Source organism: Bos mutus, chromosome 7 (assembly GCF_027580195.1).
Source record: "Bos mutus isolate GX-2022 chromosome 7, NWIPB_WYAK_1.1, whole genome shotgun sequence".
NCBI classification, from domain to species: Eukaryota; Metazoa; Chordata; class Mammalia; order Artiodactyla; family Bovidae; genus Bos; species Bos mutus.
In genome coordinates this window covers 10,162,687-10,184,785 of record NC_091623.1, presented here as the reverse complement: position 1 = coordinate 10,184,785, position 22,099 = coordinate 10,162,687, and the positions used below count along the sequence as shown (strand labels likewise).

General features: G+C 38.9%; 1 protein-coding gene across 2 annotated transcripts in view; it reads right to left on the bottom strand.

Annotated features, from left to right (window-relative positions):
* Positions 1-19,405, bottom strand: part of LOC138988472 (teneurin-2-like) — a 427,877-nt gene extending 408,472 nt beyond the window's left edge. For both annotated transcript variants that reach the window (XM_070373049.1, XM_070373050.1), the window contains exon 1: positions 19,170-19,405. The gene's annotated coding sequence lies outside the window, so the exon portion shown is untranslated. The remainder of the gene's footprint in view (positions 1-19,169) is intronic.
* Between the last annotated feature and the right edge of the window lie 2,694 nt (positions 19,406-22,099).

The window sequence follows — 22,099 nt, the reverse complement described above, 5'->3', positions numbered from 1 at the left end:
TTCTTTTCATCCCACCAACACTCCACTTTCATTCCCACCTCGGGGCCTTGGCACTAGCTGTTCCTTTTGCCTGAGAAAATTCCATACCTTCACATAGAGCCCTTCTTGCTTGTTACTGAGGTCTCAGCTCAAACAGCAAGGCTTCGGGAAAGCCTTGTCTGTCTACCCTATCTAAATGAACTGGTGCAAGCTTGCACATAGATGTACACTGATGTACATAAATCTCACTCCCTCTTCTAAGTCCTTATCATTTTGTGAAATCGTCTTTTATTTCTTCACTTATTTTTTGTCTCTTTCATCCCATTTAACCCATAAACTACATGTCTATTTAGTACACCTGTTCTTAGCAGAATCTCAATAAATGTTTGCTAAATAAATCGGTGGCTCATGAATAATCTGACTCCTAACATTTCCAGCACTCTCCTTCACTGATGCTCCGTTTCAGATGAAGATGTCTGTTTTCCCCAAATCCATCACACTTCCTCTGGCCTCTGCATCTTTGCATGTGATATTTGGTCTACTTTCTTTCTGCCTCCATTTTCTGTCTTGTTCATTTAGGCTTATACTTTATGTTTCAGTTCAACATGAAAAGCCATCCATTCATGCCACATCTGTAGTATACTGTACATATAAAGCATGTTGTCCACACCTCAGGGAAAGCCCTGAAGAAGAATGGTCAGGAGTAAGATTCTGTAGTCAGACAGCTTGGACTCCAGTCTATGCCCCACTACTGTGGCATTCAGGTAAATTCCATAAAACCTCTGTCTCAGTTTTATTTTCTTCCAAAGAATGGGACCCTTTTGGGAGGATTACATGATATGGTGCATGTAAAAGACTTAGAGCATTTGATCAATAAATATCATCCACTTTTATTAAGTATTATGTACATTACCTAGCATCTCATACTGAAATGATTTGGTTTAGTCTGTTTCTTACTACTGGCAGGTCTCTGATGCCATGGTAAAGCAGACTTTTTATTTCTTTCATTTTTATGATCCCAGGCTTGGGCAGCATCCCAGACATACTATAGCTCTCTGTGAATACTATAGCTCTTGTGGAAGGAATGGTACTAAAGCTGAAACTCCAGTACTTTGGCCACCTCATGCGAAGAGTTGACTCATTGGAAAGACTCTGATGCTGGGAGCAATTGGGGGCAGGAGGAGAAGGGGATGACAGAGGATAAGATGGCTGGATGGCATCACCAACTCGATGGACGTGAGTCTGAGTGAACTCCGGGAGGTGGTTATGGACAGGGAGGTCTGGCGTGCTGTGATTCATGGGGTCGCAAAGAGTCGGACACAACTGAGCGACTGAACTGAACTGTGAATGACTATAGGTGAATCTGGTTTCCCTGACCCAGTGATACTCTTGGTGACTGAGAGAGGTATCCAAAGGAATGTGAATAAAACCAGTAATGTACACCACCAATAATTTCACTGATAAAAAAGCAAATCCGTCAGGAATAATTGCTGTGTGTATATGGAGACTGGGAGGAGGTAGCTAATCCAACTGGCCTGAAAGGATCAGAGAAAAGGAAGACTGGACAGTTCTAACTTAAAGTTCCATTCTTTGAACACATCTTTCTTGCCTCAGAAGGAAACATTCAGTATATTCTGCTGCAACACCAAGAGCTAACTTTTTTTTTTTTTTTTGATTACCATATTCAGTTATTCATAAACTCAAAAATCCCAAGTCAGGGCAGACCAAATAATATATATGAACCTAGAAGCCCCTCCCTGTTGGAGAAGGAAATGGCAACCCACTCCAGTGTTCTTGCCTGGAGAATCCCAGGGAAGGGGGAGCCTGGGGGGCTGCCGTCTATGGGGTTGCACAGAGTTGGACACGACTGAAGCGACTTAGCAGCAGCAGCAGCAGAAGCCCCTCCCTACTCCCCCCAAAAAAGGCACCAGTTCTATTGCATTGCCTTTGAACCACTGCAAACCACACAACATAAGGGCCAGTACATATAAAAGGACAAATAGGAAATGTTTTAGCATTATGGGTGATACTAGTCAACATGGCTGTTGCAAAAGCAGCCATCAAAAACATGCAATGAAATGGGCATGGCTGAGTTCCAGTAAAACTTTATTTATAGACAAAGACATTTTAATTTTACATAATGTTTAAGTGTCATGAAATATTACCCTTCTTTTGATGTTTTTTTCCCCTGACCATTTGAAAATAGAAAAATATTCTTGGTTTATGGGCATAATGAAACAAAACTTCACATTTTAAGGCAAGACAAGAAAAATTTCAACCTAAAATGTTTTCTCTGTCCTCCCTTTGGCCTCCCCTGGGCCCTCTAATGTACTTTGTGCATCTGTATTATATGCTAACCAGGCATCTCCAATGGCATAAATATCTGCTCAACTTTAAATATCAATTTTTCTCCTTCTGGAATTAGCAACATAACTTTTTACAAAAAAAAACTGTGGTGTTGGAGAAGACTCTTGAGAGTCCCTTGGACTGCAAGGAGATCCAACCAGTCCATTCTAAAGGAGATCAGCCCTGGGATTTCTTTGGAAGGAATGATGCTAAAGCTGAAACTCCAGTACTTTGGCCACCTCATGTGAAGAGTTGACTCATTGGAAAAGACTCTGATGCTTGGAGGGATTGAGGGCAGGAGGAGAAGGGGACGACAGAGGATGAGATGGCTGGATGGGATCACTGACTCGATGGACGTGAGTCTGGGTGAACTCTGGGAGTTGGTGATGGACAGGGAGGCCTGGCGTGCTGCAATTCATGGGGTCGCAAAAAGTCGGACACGACTGAGCGACTGAACTGAACTGAACTGATTACTTTCTTGATTCTAGAAAGTATCATGATGACACACCACTTGCCTCATACATTCAGCACATCTTCGGTGAACTTTATGTACAATGCCAATATATCTCTTTCCTTAAAGACAGTGATTGGTGCAGGACAGGACAGACTGGTCAGATGAATTGGGGAGATACTGGACTATACCTAAGAAAGGTTCTTTACTTAAATACTTACTTATGATTTTTTAAATAGTACTAGCTATTTAACTTGCATTCTGCCTATTTTACAAGGTTATTGTTTCTTGCATTACCAACTAAGCCTTAGACATAGCTCTATGAGATCAATTATTGTGACAGTGTAACTCTAGATATGGGAAGAAGCAAAAAGAGGAAACCATTTTTCTAGACCAAAACAGACCAATAAGACAGGCAGTCTGGAGACTCTGGGTTACTGCTAACAAGGCCTAGTACAAGAATAGAACACTGAGTGGCCTATCAGTGAAATCCTTGACTGATCTGGGAATGAGCATTCTTGGTGCCCTGGAATAAATTAGTCATGAAATGCCTCCCAAACCTCGGTCGAAATTAAGACCAAAACAGCAAGGCTTATAAAATAAAGAACACTGTTCGCTATCCATTTCTACCAGAATCAAGTCATTAGCCATTGCTAATAGTTGTTGACCTACAACACACTCTGAAAGGAATTAAGGGTGAGGATCAGGATAAAGTACTCTATGTTCTGGGTCTGGGAAAACTGGCAAACAGGCCCTCAGATAGATAAGTTTCCGGAGAAATTTTTTTTATGGACCTAAATGCTTGCGTTTTCCCATACTTAAAAAAGCACTAAAACCAATTACTAAGATATCTCTTCCCTGTGGCTAACAGCAACCTTCTACTGAGATGTGTACTTAATTGCAAGTACACCCATCGCCAAAATCACATATATACTGACCTCCCTCTTTTCCTGTTTGAAAAAGTTCTCAGAGTTCTCTGAGAGATTGTCCCCCAGGTTATAATCCTCAGTTTGGCTTGAATAAAAATTTTCCATTTCTTTCTTAGATTGACTGTTGATTAGTTTTTTTCATTGACAGGCATATAAAACAGGTATTAGGCTAAATTTGGTCCACAGGTTATAGTTTGCTGACTCCTACTTTAAACTAATTTTCCCAGCTTCCAATAAGACACTAAATACTTGGCTTCTCTTTGTACATGGAAAGTGATAATGATGTATTTTTCATACCAAAAAGATTACTGCTTTTATCATTTATATATAATCACTCCTAAAGCATCTTTTAAATAATGCAAAGGGTAAAAAGTAAAAATAGTTATTTAAAATATGTTCAGTCATACTAAACATTTGATGGACACCTAGTTCAGGACTCTAATAATTCTAATTTTGCCACATTTATTGTTCAGTACCAGCATCTGTCCTTCAGTCTTATTTACGACAATTTTCCTATTTATAAAAGAATAGAACATGAATAATGTAATTCCAATACATTTATATTCACCAAACCAACAGAACTCATGCAGCTACTCATGGTTCTAAAAAAATTAAAATCACATGGTAGATTCTGTCCATGCTCCCAAAGGAAAAGAAATCCATGATGCTTTCACTCAACAAATATTTATCAAGCATATACAATGCCCAAGGCAATGCAAAAGGTAGCAACTTAGGCATGTGGACAAGATCTGTCATCTCTTTTGTGCATTCAAAAGTAAGAATCTGAAACAGTTAAATGAGACCTGCCATCATTATTTTGATAAACCTCAGAAGAAATGCAACCACCTTTACTCAAGGTTCAAGCTGACCAAGGGTTTTCAAGATCCAAAGTTCTCCAGAGAGTGCTACAGACTGACAGGCTCATCTGCCAGTGTTTGATTTGACATGAGGTGCACGGAAGGCACGGAAACCTCAAGTGAAGAGCCTCATCTTAGACGGTTCCATATTGGTCAGACAAGCACAGTGGCTCAAGAAGGCAGGCTACATCTTCCTCAGCTCAGTCGTGGATTACTCTTTCTAAATTGGCTCCACATCTGTGATTTTCAGTACCTCGAGTACCCTCCAAATAACCGATTGAGGGGGAACATAAAAGTTTGCTTTTCCGCTAAACACAGACCTTTTGGCTAACTGCCATTCCAACTCATGAAGGACACGCAGATCAGAAAATGGTAACTTCTGAGACTCCATCGGAAAAATGATAGATGAGATGTTTGGCATAGGGGCTGCCATCAGGCATTCAAACACATAACTGCTTCCAGTTACAAGATAGATCCATGACATAAACTTGGCTTCAAGGGACCCTGAAGTCCTCAACCCCAAACAGATGAGAATCTGAGAAACTATACAAAACTCTTCTTTTGTTTATTTTCAAAAGAAATGAGGAATCTTTAAAAAGAAAGAGAGAGAGAGAGGAAGCTAAGACTATTACCTATCATAGTACCCTCTTTCGAGAAACTTGAAGGAAACTTACAATCTAACTTTACAGGCAAAAGTTTCAAAAAAATGAATTTCACCATCTTTAAGACAGCACATATTCTGCTTTTATGTAATCAACTGCATGTGCTACAGGGTCAGGAGATCTGGAAGTGCATGATAAATGTGGATGAAAGCTGATATTTCAGGATGCAAACACATGTGCATATAAAACACATACAGAGAGAAAGAAAAAGAAGCACAGTGAAGAAAAGATTATCTTTCATATACACACTTATTTTCATAAACACCCACAGATACAGAAAGAGGGAACAGAGAACAAACCTATCATCTCTCAGAGAAAATGATTCAAGTCCTTTCAATCCTTCAGAAGCATGCTTTGAGTCTAGATTATTCGATGATCCCTACACTACTATTTTCTCCAGATATACATCTGAAATCATGTCAGTCATGTCATCTGCAGCTTAAATTAGGCTTCTTTATCACCTGGAGTAACTTTCAAACCCTGCAACTGGCTTTGCCACTCTTCTGGTATCATGGAAAGTTCACCAGGTTGACATTTAATTACATGACTGAATTCCTAATAAGGATTAATAAAATGATTAATTTACTCTTCTCTTCTCTCTCTCTCTCTCCGGTTTCCCCCCTGAGTCATGGCTGGCCATCGACAAGAACAAAATATCTAACTGAGGAAAACTGTCTTCCACGCGCAGCATCTGTCTCTCTGGCAAGCTCTGTAGACAGTTGTGTTCTGTCTCTAGAACCGCTTGAGAATCTCTTTCACTCTGTGCTATTAGTAGGCTCTCACCCTCCTAGGTGCTGCTTCCCACTGATCCCACTCAATTTGAAAGACGGATTTGTATATATTTATCCTTCTGAGAATCTGCTATTGTGCAAATATCTCAAATTGAGACCCCCGTGGGAGGGCGCACACGACAGAGGAACACTTGCTTTTCTTTTTCTGCAAAATATCCATAAAATAGCTCAGCGGTTCCCAGGGGTCTGCTTCTGGGTATTATATAAGCAGCTTCTCCTTCAGAGAGGGAAAGAGAGACTTCAAGACACAGAATAAAAATGCCCACAGTTTTCTAAGGGAATTTCAAAATAGCAAGTTGCTTAAATATCAAGGAAAGCACCTGGTTTCTCTCCAAGCCTAAAGACAGCCTGTGATCCTTCCAGAAAAGTAAGCCGGGGGTGGGGGAGGGGTGGGGGGGTAGGGGAAAAGGGGGGACCGGGGGAGGAGGAAGGTCATGACCAGCACCGGAGAGACTGGGGAACACAGAGAATTATTTGGCAATGCATAACTGAGTAAGCTCTGTCATTTCGGCAATTCTAGAAAAAGAACTTAGTTGAAGAAGTTTTGTTTTTGGAAAAGTAGTTGAGGTGGAGGCATGTTTTGTAGGCATGATATTCCAGCAACAGCACATCTGTCTTACTCTAATTCAGACCCCAAAATACTTCTGTCAGGCTCTCCCTTGCTTCTTAAAAATTTCTTCTCAAATCCACTTTATCCACTTTTTTTTTTTCAAATAATTACTCAATCCTTAGACCCCCTAGAGGCTTCTGATTCTTAAAAGAATTAGAAAAGATCTCCAGTTATTATTAGATTCCATTTTAGATTGAGAATAAAGCAGAAAATGGGCAAGATAGGCCCTCCTTTATGTTGTCTGAGTTACTTTTGAAATTTGCTTCTTTCAAAGGCTGGAATAGCACGGAGCACCTTCAAACTATGAAAAATAAGTCAACCGGACCAATTATTTGGAACTCTCACATTAAAAGTAGAAATAATTTAACCACCCCTCCAAAGACCTAAAGGCATTTAAGAGAATCCAAGAAGCTCCATACGTTTCATATTTTCTAAGAATAACTACGGAGCAAAAGATTAAGCCTTCAAATATCTCACTTACGTAAGTCTGACAACAACAAAAAATACACAGTGGAAAGGATTAATCTCAAACAAAACTAGGAAAAGAGGCTTTTGCAGAAAACTATTCCTCTGGCTAGATTTCTTTTGTTTACAATAAGAAGTAGAATTTGGACCCATTATGTATTCCTTCTTATGGGTCCCCTTGTGAATTGAGGTTGTTAAAGTAACATTGTAATTATCTTTTATCTATGGCATGATTTATTTATAATATGAAATCCCCTTTCACATTTTTAGTGTCTTAATAAGTGAATGCTCTCCTTAGCAGTTAGAAAAATGTAACGCTGAGATATGAAACAAATATTTATTTCCTCAAAAACCCACTGAATGTGATTCCAATAAAAACATCATGACATATTTTGTTTGAAGCATTTAAAATTTTTGTTCAGTTTCAAAGGTCATATTTAAAACTGCACCAACTATGAATATGAATAAGTTGTAGGCCATGCCTAAAGTGGGGTGTCTTTTCAAGTAAAAGACAAGACTTACTAATAGTCCCATTTGTTTTCCATTAAAAATCTACTCATTGTATTCACAGCAATCCACATGCCAGTATGGGAGCCTGCTTGGACAAAGCCTTTGCTTTGTGTGTATCAGATGCGAAATTTACTTAAATTCAAGATAATTGCAAGTGCATCTGCTACGCTTTGTCACTGGTCTATATGCACATTTCCACAGTGTATACAAAGAGCAATTATCCAACAACTAAAGAAAAAGAAACAGTCATTTCTGCAAATTGCAGCCAGCTCCTTTATCAAGGAATAAGTTTGTGCGGAAAAGAATGCTACCCCAAAACACTTTTTTAAAATAAAATGTATTCACCCACACCACATACATTAACTACACAGAACAAAAAAGGGAGCTTCTTCAACTGTTAAATTACTAGGTCTGAAACAAGGATAACTGCAATTTCAAATAAAATCATCTCACAAAACATAAAGTTCCCCTCTGGAGGAAGAAAAAACAAAAAACACAACCGATTTAAACCAATTTGATGCACTGCTTTATGTTCTTATTCTAGATTCATGACAAAATATTTCAATAATCGTCACCCTGTTTGTCATTGGGTTGTATTTTCCTAATTTGAGATATAAGTGCACAGGCACAAGAACATGAAGAAAATTCAAAATGGGATTATTTAAAATTGGACAATAAAAAATTTTAAAAGTTTTTGCTATGTTCATTAAATAGTAAATTCTACGTAGACCTAAGTTTCATCAATTGTACTATTTGGTCAATGGTTCTCTTTCTCGCTTGCATTCTTTCCTTTTTATTTTCTTTTGCCTTTTTTTTTTTTTTAATTTTCATGAACAATCCCATTTCAACTGTCACATTCAACATGGCCACCATTCCTTCAAAGCCCAATCCAATTTTCAGATTTTTACACTTCATGCCAATGAAACAACATCAACGGCACTCCTCTTCAAGGGCCTAATTGATGAAACTTGTTCTTTTAGCAAATTCTCAAGGCCATCCAAAATGCTCAGATAGAGAGAAAATTAATACAAAGAGTAAAGAAATTTTTGTGACGACTGAAATCTATCACTTCAGTGAAATCTATTACTTCAGAGGCCACTTATTCCCTGCTTCACCTTCATTTAAATATCTTCAATACTATTTTGTAAAATGTATTATGCTACCAGTCAATGCTATTAGTAAACAAAACAAAACAAAAAACTTTCCCTATTCCCCAAACTGGAGAATCAGTACCATTAATATTTCATACAGCTGCATTAAATGAGACAATATTCAATATTTAACTTGTCTACTCCTTCAGTAATTTATATTAGAAAATAACAACCATGTGAGAATTCAGCCAGTCGGATTATTTTATGGGATGAACCTTTGCCGTTATTAATAACATTTCAATATCTTATGGTTTTTCAGCAAAGAATTGTAACATTCAAGGACTGAAAGAGATTTTGTTTCTAATTAATTCTCAAAATCCTTAGGAGACAGTGATAGAAGGATAAATATATTAACTTGGAATTGAAGAATAAAAGACTGAGCCTTCTGATGCAAAAGTTTTACTAGAAACATGGATTACTTGTGTGGGTCCTACATCTCACTCTGTTTGCTAATAATTTAGTGAGGAAGATGTGTTTGGACCTCAGACAGTCTAAGTCATGGGAAAAAAGAGATGCAATTTTGTTTCTTTCAAGTACCACAATTACTCTTATTAGCAATTTATAAGTACAGAGCTGGTCTGATCTTTTATCCCAAATTCCTACTAATTTCCTTGCAGGCAATTATTCAACCATCCAGATGTCTTCTTTACAGTAATTTAAGCAAATCTTCACCTTTTTTCATACCATTTATCAACCTTATATATTTACACACAGGCAAACTTCAGCCCAATCTAAGTAGATTATCTTTAATTTTAACATGAGCAGAATTCAAATGCATCATGATTCAATACGGCTCTTGGTGGTAACAAAAACGAATTCTTCATGATGAACATATTTGAGGCTGGTGTGTGCTAAGATCAAAAGCATTTTGCTTAATACATTTACAACAGGAATGTCCTCCAATCCATTTTAAGCAAGACAGAAGTTCTCACCGCTATTTGCCTTTCAAGTTCATCCCCTAAGGTCCTGCAGGTCCCTTATTGTGAATATTTGCTGGGGAATTTTTATTTACGTTTTATTGATTGCCTCTCCCCTTTTATTTTCAGGGAATTCCACCACTTATATCTTGCTCTAAGTCTTTTTGCCTCATGATAGAATATGAAAGGGCCAGACTATTGATTTATCAGACTTTCTAGTTATAGGGATGTGACACTTGATCAAAATGCAGCCAACTGGACGAACCAGATTAGAACTTTGAGTCACGAGCCAGGGATCCCCACTACTGAAAGGACAGTAGTTCCTTCCAGGCCTGATACAGTCACCTATCCAGGGCTGCAGTGCTAGCTGATACTAATGGCAATGGCAGAGTCCAGTGTCGGGGATGTGGAAGGCTGCAGCTGGAAACCCAGTGTTCAGTGGCAGGAGCACAAGTGTCTGTTTCCACATATTTCCTGGGGACTCCGTGCTCCCTGATATCTTCCAATACATTCCCTTTCTGTTTATGTTTGCCAGAATTAGTCTCTAACTTACAAGGAAGAACAAACCCAACCCTACAATTGAAAATAATAAATCAAATTGCACTTTTATTCTGTGCACTTTTATTCAGTTTATTAGAAACTGTTCGGAAATGAATGAAGAGAGCCTGCAATACTGCAAGCTGTAAAGAACATATTCTTATCACAAAGACTAGGGAACTTTCTGTCCAGAAGGACTCCTACAACAAATTAGAAATGATCTCAGAAATTCTCAGAAATTCATGGATCCAACAGGAAAAGAGCCAGGAGTCAAAGTTCAAATGAAGATCCCTTCCAACTTTTCTCAGCCATTGCTTCTCTGATTCAGATCCACCAGGAACAGAAGATGGAAAAGAAATTTGATGTTCTGGCTATGATTTGTTGGAAATGAGATACGTACATCTTGAAAACTCACGGCAAAAAAAAAAAAAGGAGCATTAAATCAGAGCCTGACCATTGCTATCAAAAGTCAAAGCTGACTGCCGGAAGCCCAGCAAGCCATTACCTGGGGCTGTGGAAAGGGCCAGTGCTCTGTGCACTTCTCCATCCACTTTCAGAGCTATTCACCAAGCACTTTTCAAGAATATTACCATTCCGACAAATGACTGATAAGAGATAAATTTAAGAAAGTGAATAAGTTTTGAAAAGTAAATCCCTAAACCTACATATTCGCCATATGTTTTCAAGTACAACTGGGAAAATATTCCTTTAGAACAGTTTTCAACCATGGGAACACTTGGAAATTTTCTTACTGTCCCAATTCCTATCAATTTTCAAAACCCTCCGAAAAAAAAAAAAAGTAAATCATAAATTGATTCATTGGTCATAAAAAATGTAAATTGACAGCTCTGAGCCATGGAACCATTCATCCGCTCACTGATTGAATTGACACAGGTAATAGGCATGTCCTAAAAATGACCTGCATGAGTTATCTGCCCTTACTTTGAAACCTAGATGTTAACCTGGCAAGAATCCCTAGTTTAATACTAGCCCTCTGGCTTTATTCTTAAACATGTCTGCTGTATCTGAATTTAAAAGAAAGCAAGCAAGCTGAGAAGTTATATCCCTGATCTGGCTCAAAGCTATGCTTTTCTCAGAATAACTGCACTTGGAGATCTAGGACAAAGCTATTAAAAACAAAACAAAACTACTTCTAACTTCTGTAATTAAAACATTATATTATACATGTGTATATGCACACACACACACACACACACACTTTTGCCTAAAGACTGTAAGCTTCTAGACCAGCAACCAATCATACACACATATACACACCCAAATAGTATATGATTCTGTGTATACCCCATGGGGGCTTAATAAACACTTATGAATTGACTGACAAGAGGAAAAAAAAAAAAAACAAGAAATGACAACCTTCAGGGTAGCCGTAAAACAATTTTAACTTGAAAATTGCCCAGAAATAGACTTCACAGTCCATGGGAACATACACAAATCATATAAAAAGAGCCTGTGCCCCTTATATACCTAGAGAGTCCTTAGTGAAAAATCACTGTTGTAGGAAGGAGAGTTCAGGCTCTTTATCTATTTACTCTTTGGCTTCTTCACTGAATTCAGCTGAGAGCAACTTTTTTTCTTTCTGTAATAACCTTTTCCGCAGAATAACTTTTAAAATACAGATTAGAGTAAATGTAAAATTTACCTCATCACTCATATATTCTTGTGAGGTCAACAGGTATAAAATCACCTTTCCCTCTCAATTCTCAAGACTCATGTTGCCATTTGAATTTCTCTGCAGCCAAATGTAACAAAAGCATCATCTACAAAGCTTACAGTTTCTTCAACAGCAGCATCTCCAAATAAACAGAAATTAGCAATAAATCATAAGCTGCTCATAGTCTTCTCTAAAGGATGCATTGAGAGTGTGCCACAATTCTTAAAATCACACTTCAGTGCTTCCTTCAAGACAGTCTTCAAACACCTCAAGTTCAAAAGCGGTTTGCTTTTCTCCCTGAAGTTCATATGCATGTTCTATGTTAAGGATGTGAATAGAACGGATAATTTAGTGGTTTCTGGAAAGGATCATATACACAGGATGATGCTTCTGTTTTAATTTAGCCTTGTTACATTTACTTGAAATGGTTGTTATTTCAGTTACGGTCTATTTTGAAGAACAACTTCCATACTGATAAATTTCCAAAAATGTTTGATGAGAGCAAGTGGGGAAAAAATAAGAAATAAGCCATGCTTAAAATTGATCCCATTAATCTGGGAAGGGGGGTGGGGTAGGTAAAAAAGAGAAGAAAACATTTTTGATTGCGGTAAGGAACTTTTTAACAAAAACACATGAAACAAAAAATAAAAAGTCTGTGTATGTCTTTACCATCAAAGGTCAAAAACAAAATCTATTTTAATTCACTGCAGCTCACTGCAGTTACATGTAGTGGTCAATCGCTTTGCCAACATCATCATGCAGGTCCCCTTATGGTAGCCACCTACTATACCCCATCCCATCCCAGTGCCCCAGCCCCCACCCCTGGCTCATCCCACAGTTCAACTTACAGCCAAGAGGTGGGTTTGGTCACCTGCTTCGTAGGATAAATTTGAGTTCATTTTCCAACTCATTGTTTGGGGTGACGTTTGTTTCTCAGTTTTCAGGTCTCCCACATAGATAGCAGTGTGAAAGGGTACGGTTGTGGGTTTTTTGGTTTCTTTTTTTTTTTTTTGTTTTCTTGGCACCTCCTCTGGACTGTAAGAAGTAATGATTGATCATTTTTCCACAGTCATCCGTGGCCCTCTTCATGGCCACATGTAAATGCGCCAATGGATAATTAAGCAACAGACACATCCAATAAATATAATAAATAAATTTGATTTTTTCCCCTTAGTAATTGGTTTCATCTGACTGAGTCTGATTATGTGTGAGGATATGTAAACAGGATTAGAGAGGAGAAAAAATAGATGCTAGGTCACACAAATTGCAGAGCCCTAACCACTGTGAAATATTTGTGCAATAATTATATTATTATTCTTAAGGTTAGAAAAGCACTTTGCATCTTCTCCAGAACTTGAGGTGAGGCTAAAAATAAAATGGGTGGCAGGATTATTATCATAAGGAGATGGTGGCCAACTATAGAATACATTTTCCTTTGGTTTTCCCACAAAGTCTCACTACCTTGCCCTCATGCCTCCATTAAATCCATGTAGGTACCACCAAACTTTGACTGAAGTCTCCAATCCTAGGGGTCATATCACATCAGACTACATGAATAGACATGAGCTGGGAATATATAGAAGGCAGAGAATGAGAAGATATTTGTATATAATTACAGTCTGAGCAAATCCTAAAATAAAATAAAATTAAATCATTTTTCTAATATAATCTCAAGTGACACAAAGAGCAAAGCTTTATCTTGTATTTAAAAAAGAAACATCCACTTCTATTCCCATTTACTTTCTTAGACATCACTTTGGCATCAAATTACTCTTAACCATCATATCTGGCTTTTAGCAGAACATGGTACCTGGCCTGTCTTGGGAATTTAAAACCTGCTTTTTGAAGCAATTAAAAAAAAAACAAAAACTGGAAGATTGAAATATACTTTCATGCAGCTTTAATTGGCCTATATTCTTTCTAGGAAATAGGCAGTATCTACTGAAATGTGTTGCACACAACCATATACTCTTACATTTGAAATGGTTTAGAAAAAATACCACAGTTAAGATCACAAAGTCTGTTGCAATAAGTTCTCTAATAATAACTGTGATTTTAGCTATGTAGATATTTACTGTTTGAATTAACCATAAATGTGGACACAGCTATCTTCTTTAATAGTTCAATTTCATTCTTAGAAATAATCTAAGAATCTAACTTGACTATTTCTAACATTCAAAATGAAATTTTGAAATGGCACAAAAAAAAAAACCTGTTATGAATACAGCAAGTAGCTTATACAATTTTGTGATTTTTTTTTTAACAGTATGGGATTTTTTTAACCTTTGCCAAAATCATTTCTATTTAATGATGTATTTCTTTTTCCACAGATAGTCTTATTCCTCTAATTAAAGGAGGAGAAATGTCAAAACATTGAGTATCAGTAAAATCCTAAGCAATAATAAAAATGACATTTAAACATAAGCCTTTTCCCCAAGAGAATCCTCCAGAGAATTGTCCTCTTGAAAGATTTTAAATCAGTATATTATGGTTAGCATCAATTTTATCTTCACCAAGTGAATTATATTCTCCAACTTTAGTTTTTGCCTCCTAATATTTAAATTAAGAGCTGGGGAAACTAAACAAAGAAAAATGACTTCTTCTTTTGGAGCAAATTCATTAATGATTTTTTTTTTATTTTACAAGGCCCACAACTCACTTTTATATATTATAAAATAATTACTTTACCATGGTCATATTAATAGAAATGATCATACAAAATTCCTAATATTTTTTTACCGGGCTTAAGCCTCTACACCTAAATAATTTCATCATGAGGACAATTAAATAGACTGTCTTTTAGAAGAATGGGTCCTAAATTTTTATAGATCTGCATCATATTCCAGAAATCACAAAGTAAGGCAAAGGTAGGAACAACTAAGCTAAGAAGTCTAGCATCATGTTTATGTTAGAAAAACCTGTGGCAGAATCAAATTAGGGACAGAAGAAATAATGGGGCATCTTAATAGGTGATCTAAACAAGTATCAAGGAAAGGAGAGCCTTCTCTGAAAGAACTGCAGTCAAAGCATAAGAACTCTAAACTTTTAAAGAAACCATCTCTTTCCTCCCAAACCTCGCACTCACTTTCCAAGACAGATGCAGGATATTTGCTACCCGCCACCCATATGCTGGCGCTGAGATGAGGAACACACTCAATCGTTCCATCAGAGTCAAAGATCAAGTCATATTATCCAGGATAGGGGGAAATCTTTGCTGGGGAACCTAGATTTTATTTTAACATATTAGCTGTATTATTTAGTGTCAATTTCTATTCACTAAATTTACATGAAAAGAGTTAAAACACCTGCTCTCGCTTTACTCACACTATTGCTGAAAAGCACACAACCATACCATTTTTCTGATAATCCTTTTTGTCTAAAAGGTTGGTACTGTAATGCTCTACTTAGGAGAGGGGGACCAATTTAATCCTTTCAGCAAAAACGAGAGAACTTTATTAGCAAACTATTTCTCAAGGTACTTCATTTTTTGCCACGAGGAATTCGTAAGAAAAGGCTGCAATGCTTCAAGTTCAAAATCACACTGGAGAGTGAAATATACCAAGCAGACTGTGGGCAGTAAGTAATATGAATTTTGGGGAAAAGATTTTATACCTCTTCAACTTCATAAAAATCTTTCAGAAATATGAACAGGATACTTGCAGCAGAGGTAAAACAATACGTTAAGTAGTGGTTTTTCTTTGTTAGGTAGAGAAAACTATATACATACATATGTTATGTGTATATATATATATATATAAAATTTACTGGTAGTACAAAATTCTGAATATTGTGAATATTCCTTTAACAAAAAAAAAGTGAAAGGAGGAGTATAAGGAAATACTTTGACAAGGCTACTATTTGCTCTCACTGTACACGACTCATAAAACTACTGTTGATTTCACAAAATTTTAAGGGGGGTATTATCTAACTAGATCTTACATTTTATGAAATATTGTTACATTCCTCTTTCCATTAAGAGCATATGAAAAGATAGCCATTCCCCCCGCCCCCAAAATATATATATATATTCTTACAATCTTCCCTGAAGACTGAGACTCTGTTGTATGCACTATGAGTATAGAATGGAAGGTTTCTCTTTGTGAGTCCATCAGGGCTCCTAGAAACCAGTAAGTCAAAGAACAAAACTGTTGCTTCACACAAAGTGATGAGAGACAAAAGCATATGCTTTTTACATAGTCCCACTTGAGGTAGTAGTCTGATATAAGTTTTGTCTCTTTAAACTTGACTCGCAGTTTGAGTTCTTAAGTGGAGAGAGATAAAAGGGCCTTGGCAATGACCTTGACTATATTTCACCAGAAATCACTTCTCAAAATTAGTCTACACAGAATAGAAAACAATGGAAAAGTTCACCAATACAGGTTTTCCTCAAAAACACACAAGCAGTGCAGAGTTCCTTTCAATCACACAATGAAAAAAAACAAACAAACAAACAGTAATTACTTTTAAGAAACGTTCAGTACCTCTAGCATAATAAACACTTTACACATGCAGAAAAAACTCTACTCTTATCAAAATGAAAATAGACACCTTAAAAATACAGGCAAATATATTGTCAAGTTCCATTAACCAACAGGCTCTTTCTACACAGCCTTCTCTTCCCAAAAAAGTTACCTTCTCCCCAGAATGTCAGATGCCATGCATTTGGAAATGCTGAAATTCAATACACACACCAATTGAAGGTAAACTACCTAATGTACCAACAAACTTAGCAAGAGGATGGTATTATTCTGATACATTAAACTGAGATCAACCCCAGGCACAGAAAGTTAAAATGAGCTTAGTTAAGATTTAATGGGAACCTTAACATCAATAACAATAATAAGAAAACCACCAGCAAGCCACAAACACTATACCACACAGAACCATGTAAGAGTAATTAAAAACCTAGCTGATTGAATAGTATTCTCACCAGACAATACACCCAAAATGTAGCTATGTTTAATATTTTAACACAAATTCTCTGAGCCTGTTCAAAGTTGCCAGTAAACTAGAAAGGGTAAAAACCAACCGCAACAGGAAGGAGGAGTCTGTTGTTTAAATCAATGTACTCTTGGTCTTCATAACTAGTGAAGATACTGAAACTAAAACTAATTGTGCTGCTTCATAAATAAATTCATGCACTGAATGTATTATATAACAATTAGAAATCTTGCTTCATGGGCCACGTGAAAGGACTCCTTAGTCTGGTCAGTTATCTGCTTGTGCCCCTGTGTGTGGAATATGCCAGAGAAACAATTCAGCTGCTTAGCATGGAGTATATTGCTTTCTGGTTTAGGTCCTAGAATGAGAAAACCATGCTTTAGAAGACTTGGGTTCTTAGGATCATAATTTACTATACAAATTCATTTTTCCTTGGTACCCAGGCAAATAAATGCTTCAAAGACAACTGTGATCCTAATGAATGGAAGTTGGGCTTTTCCCTCCAACTTGATCAAAATGGTAAACGGCAAGGGTCCATAAAAATATTTTAAATAGCAATATTGCCACCTCAAGGGACCCAGGAATAAGCTGAGATTGCATTCTAAGTAAAATGTCTTATACCATTAGCAGACTACAAAAGAAGAAATAAGCTTTAGATCTAAGGAACCCTGTCCACAATTTCCAAAAGAGCTTTTGTCAACACAGGCAGCTCAAAACAGGTGAATTTGCATGGCGTCTTGGAGTAGGCTTTCTTCTATAAAAAAGAGGGTCTGACTTGAGTTAATTTACAGTTCATTTTGTTCCAAGTCCTAAACTGTTTTATGCTGTTCTCCCAACATCAGCTAAGTTTACATGAAAACAAAGTTGAGCACTATCATTGCAAACATACTCTCTGCACTTAGGTAATTGCTGGTCTATGATGTGGCAACCACAAGGCAAAAGCAGGCTTCTTTAAATACCAGTATTTTCCCTCTGTCAAATGTGTGAGCTTCAGAGTATCTCTGAACTGGATATCCTCATCTAAGTCTAGAGTTCAGAGCTCCTCAGGATGCTAACACATATAGTGGAACTGCAATTGGTTCTATCCCCTACTTCCCTCCTTACATTTCAGCTGCCATTATTTTAGCTTCTTTTCCCATAGCTTGGCAGAAATTTTCACAACTATAAACTGATTTCTTTAGAAACTGCTAATGTGCCTTTACTTAGTGACCCTTCAGCATTTCTATTAAACTGCAACTGAAAACTTAGGGGGATAAAGAGCAAAACAAACGAAAAATGGTTAACTGCTAAGGACCTTCCAAAGAACTTAAATACAAATACATCAAAGAACCGTTCTATGTTAAATTTTAAATAATATTTAAAACAGATTCTGGAAGCAAGAGTTACAGAGTCAGTTCTATTAAAAAAAAAAAAGAGTTAAGAGTTCAATTTGCATGCATTATGCTGGCTATTTTAAATAATGTTTTTCCATGTGGATGGCAGAAACTGCCCTCCCCCTCCCCAATTGACAAGATGCCACTTCAAGTAAGATCTAAGAAAGGGGTGGTTTGGGGGTTAGAAATTGCTGTACATGTCTTGCAATTTTGCATAAAACAATACCAGCAATCTCTCTCCTTCTCCATAGCCCTAAATTTATTATTAAGTAAATTCAGCAATAGCTCAATCACTGGAGACCAGGACAGGATGTGATACACTAAAGCACTTATATGTTTATTATCTTTGCAAGCAACATGAGTAGCGGTGTCTATAACTGCCTCCTGCAAATCTGCAGCGATGTGAGGCAAAACAGCATTTTTAAGAATTTCCCTTTTGGAATGCAAATGATTCTGCCTCTAATTTTGAATATTTTAGCCAGCATGTACCACACAGTAGTTCTGGAATCACTGGCATCTGTCATGCTGTCAAAACTGAGTCAAAATGCATTGTAATCCTGAAGAACGATAACGATAAACATCAATGCAACGTTAAAATGCATCCTAAAAAAAAAAAATCCCCATAATTGCGATGAACATTAGAGAGAAAACGGCAGTCCTTCTGCAGGGAAATAACAGTCTGCTCTACCAATATTTCCCCTCCCCCTTGAAACTCATGCAACTAATGATGACCTCCCGAAGTGCGGAATTTAAATGTTCCAGCATTCATCTGAGGATGAAGGGGGGAAAAATACATAGAAAACCACGAAACAAGTTGCAAACTGCACAAACGCAAGGAGAGAGAGAGAGAGAAGGGAACTGCAGGCTGATTCAGGAGCGATTGCAGAATGAGGAGCAACAGAAAGGAAACACGGAAGAAAGAAAGGGGGGAAAAGCCTTAAGCATTAAAGAGTAAGAAGTGAAAAAAACATTTACCAGCGGCTCGGTCAGTAGCTTCGCTCCCTGACACCATCTATATAGAGAGAGAACTTAGCCTAGAGTCTTCGGTCCCAGCTCGCTTTGGAGCAAAATTCCTTCACTTCGAGGGGGTAACAAACGCCCTCAAGAAAGAGAGAGAGAGGGAAAGAGGGGGAAAAATAATCCCAAAGACCAAGACAGGCTTTCCCCTCCTCCCTCTTACCCGCCCCCCGGACTCCCCAAACGGTGCTCGCTTCTGCACAGTTCTGCCGGCTGTGCCGCTGAGCTGCTGCGATGCTGCCGCGGCGGCTGCTGCTGCTGGTGCTGCTGCTGCTGCTGCTGCTACTTCGGAAACGATTAGGAGGAGGACGCCCAAGCACGACCTGAGCCTGCGAGCCACCCAGGACCAATGTGCAACCTGCTCTGGAATCAAACCCATAACACACGCACGCACATCCAGTGGCTCCTGCACTAGAGCCCCCGCGCGCACACACACACGCGCCCGCCCGCGCGCAGTACAGACACACAGACACGCGCACACACACACACGCGCGCACGCGCGCACACACACAGACACAAACACACACAGACACACTGAACGCCGCGCACCTCCCGCCCGCCGGCGCAGCCCCTGAATGGGAGTGCGAACCAATCCCCGGCCCCCGAGCGCGCGCACAGGCCGAGGCCGCCGGGGCTGGGTGGTGGCACTTGGGGGCGGCAGCTGCTGTAGCTCCTGGGTATGGGACTGGGGAAGGGCGTCACGGTCGCGAAAGAGGGGCGTTAGGGGCTCCTGCACCCCTTTGTCTGCAGAGCGATCCCCCCTCGCCCAACCCTCCCCGCAGCCAGGCACAGAGCGAGCCGCGGGCGGTGTAGAGTTCAGTTTCGCTGTGGGGTTGGTTGGGGGAGGCTCGGTTCCCTGGCTGCGCGCACCGAGGTTCCACCTCTGCGAAACCCCAGGCACCGCAGCTGCACCCGGATCCCTGCACTCAGTGGAGCACAGAAAGCCCGAGCACCCCGAGAGTGACCCGAGCTTGCCTTGGGTTCAGATCACGCCCACTGCTCGGCTGCAACCTCAGAATCCACCTTCCAGGGTTAGGAAGCAGAGAGGGGCAGAGAGCGGTGGTTTTAAGAGGGAAGGGAGAGTTTGCAGAGCCTTTAGCCCCTGCTGACCAGCCTCACCTAGGCCGCTCAGTGGCCCTGAACTTGTCCAAGGTGGTGCGGTACCCGGGAAACTAGGTTTCCACACCTCAGAGGGGAGTTGTTTTCTTCCTTCCATAAAGGGAATTACAAAAGGAAGCAATTCCTGGCCCAGGAAAGGCTGATTCAGTTAGAGTAACTGAGAAAATCCAGCAGGGCCTGGCTGTGGTAATAGTAACAGCTAACAGGTATTGCTTAGTTATCCTGCGCAGGCTTTGTGCTATGCAGTGGCCATGAATTAACTGATTGTATCTTGTCCAAACAGTATCTGATTAACCCTTGAAGGAAATTTAGGCTGCAGAATATTTTACCAACTGCTAGTCAGTGATAACCAATGCATCTGGGAATTTGAACCTGCAATTTAACTCAGGCACTGGAGAGAGAATGCCTTTCTTTGAAGGGCTCTAGGCATTTCCAGAAAAGTAAAGGTCTACTGGATGTTTGCATGATAACACCCTCTGGCCTTCAAGCTGTATCCAGCCTGTCTTCAGCAATCTGCAGGTCTGAAACACTGCATGCCTGCAGTTTGCGTAATGTCCTAATACTAATAATATTCAAAATACTCATCTCTTGACTATGTACTCTGAGTCACCCTTTTAATTAGGCTCAGCAGACTTGCAATCATAATCTTTAAAATAACTCTGTAAACAAGCTATCCTTACTTCCATTTTACATATGAGGAGACTGACCCAGAGATGCCTTGTGACTTTCTCAAGGTGATAGGGCCAGAATAAGGAGGATGTGGTTTGGTCACCTCCAAGGTCCATTTTTGCAATGCAGGCATCTGCCTATAATGCAGGAGATCCAGGTTCCATCCCTGGGCCCGGAAGATCCGCTGAAGAAGGGAATGACAACCCATTCCAGGATTATTGCCTGGAGAATCCCATGGATGAAGGAGCCTGGTAGGCTACAGTCCACAGGGTTGCAAAGAGTTGGACATGACTAAGCGAGTAAGCACGTGAGGTCCATGTCAGTTTTTTCTTTTTTTAAACTAAATTATGTGTCTTCCTTAACTGTATATTGAATAAAGTCATGAGATGAGGGCACAGCAGTTACCTTTTATTTCATTCAACAAATGCATATTGATTTCCTATTAACATTCACTCATTCAAGAAATATTTACTAAGCATTTACTTCCTTCAAGGAACTTAGAGGTGACAGAAGATGACAAAGACACATCCCAGAACTCTTTGTGTTTATAGTCTGAGAAGATAGCAATCGCATGCTTATGATGCTGATGGTGAAAGCTTACTAGCAATGAATGTCCTTCCCTTCCCTATTCATCTAGCAAACTCCTAAATGTCCTTCAGTTTTCTACTCCAGTTTCACTTCTTCAGGGAAGCCATCTGTGATCTCTCTGGCTGAATTAAATCTCCCTTAATGTAGGCTTCCAAGGCATCATGTCAATTTTCTTTTTAAAAATTGTTATGGTTCCAATTTTCCATTAGTTCTGTGATTTGCCTAGTATAATCTTCCCAATCCACACAATTCTCTAGACCATAAGCCTCACTATGAATGTGTCTTTTTATTTTCCAGTAATCTCATAGTCCCTGGTAGATATTAAACCTGCTTTCTGTTTTACATGTGTGTGCACATGTGTACAAGCACACACACAACTCTTGGAATTGGAGTAATGATTCTTGGGGTAGGGTCTGTTTTTTTTTTTAATGATATTTTCATGTCAAAGATGAGTAACACGAAGCTGAGAGAGGTTAAGTAGCTGTCCCAAGGTCACACATTTGGATAAGTGG